Source organism: Geospiza fortis, unplaced genomic scaffold (genome assembly GCF_000277835.1).
Source record: "Geospiza fortis unplaced genomic scaffold, GeoFor_1.0 scaffold628, whole genome shotgun sequence".
Classification (NCBI taxonomy): domain Eukaryota; kingdom Metazoa; phylum Chordata; class Aves; order Passeriformes; family Thraupidae; genus Geospiza; species Geospiza fortis.
In genome coordinates, this window is record NW_005054596.1 from 497643 (window position 1) to 498902 (window position 1260).

Genomic DNA, 1260 nt, shown 5'->3' on the forward strand with positions numbered 1-1260 from the left:
GTGTCCGAGGCCCCAGCTGGCCCAGCAGCTGCTGCCTCCCTGGAGCAGCCCCTGGAGCTGGGAGCTCCGTGGGTGTCACACAGCCCATCCCAGCGCTGCTGGAGCAAACCCAGGGCTGGGGCTGGGTGGTTTCTCCCTCTGGGGAGGAAGGAAGCTGCTCCTCTGCCAGGATGCCTGCTCCCCCCGGGCAGCCGTGCTGGATTCCCTGGGGCACAGGAGGGAAGGAGGGCACGGGGCTGAGGGCACATTGCTGTGCCCTCACATCTGCCCGCTGCTGCAGTGCCAGGCAGGAACGAGTCCTGAGGGATCGTTCACCTCTCCCTGCTGCCTCACCACCCCTCTTGTAACAGAGACTGGAGCACCAGAACAGCTCGTGTGTCATGTCCCTGTGCTCCTGGGGAGCCTGTGGCACTGAGGACAGTCACACTCAGCCCCACAAGGATGCTGGAGGTGTGGCTTTAATCAGCGCTCCCATGAAAGCTCCACCCTACAGATCCAACCGGGACACCTGGAGACACTCGTGGCCCAACTCACAGCTTTTTTTCTTCCCTGTCTCCAGCAAAGTGGTCTCCTACATCACAGGGTTTGGTTCAAGGGGTACAAAACCAGGCAGGCACCAGCCTTGGGCACTCTGGAACATCCTCTGGGAGCCCTGAGTCACAGCACTGTGGGACTCAACATCCATTTCTAATTTATCCTGATGCTGTTCTTTGCTTGATGGGTTTTATTAGATCCCAGTGGTTCTCACAGAGCAGCCTTGGCTGGGAAGGGCTGTCCCCACTCCACTCCCATGCCATTAACACCCCACTGCTCCCTGCCCCCTCTCCAGGCCCAGCTGGGTGGGCAGAGACAGCCCCAACCCGGAGCAGCTGGGCTGGGACTCAGGGAAATCTCCTGGAGCTGGGGCTGGAGATGGGAAACACCTGGGATGGAGGTGATGGGATGGGAAACACCTGGGATGGAGATGGGTAATACCTGGGGAGTGTGGGGCACAAGCAGGTTCCAGTTTGGCCTCTCCCAGTCCAGTTCCTTACAGCAAGCAGCAGGAAGGACGAGCAGCTTCTCCTGTGCCTGCCTAGGTAGGAGTGGGGGGGTTTGGGGATGACTCTCCAGCTGAGCCCCACCTTTTGGGGGTGCTGCTGGTCCTGGCTGCTGGGGGCAGCTGTGGAGCTCTCCCTGGGTTTGTTTGTCCCTGGCCCTCTGTCCCATCCTGGCTTTCCCTGTCCCTTCCCCAGGCAGCTGTGCAGGCTGGGGGTGTTT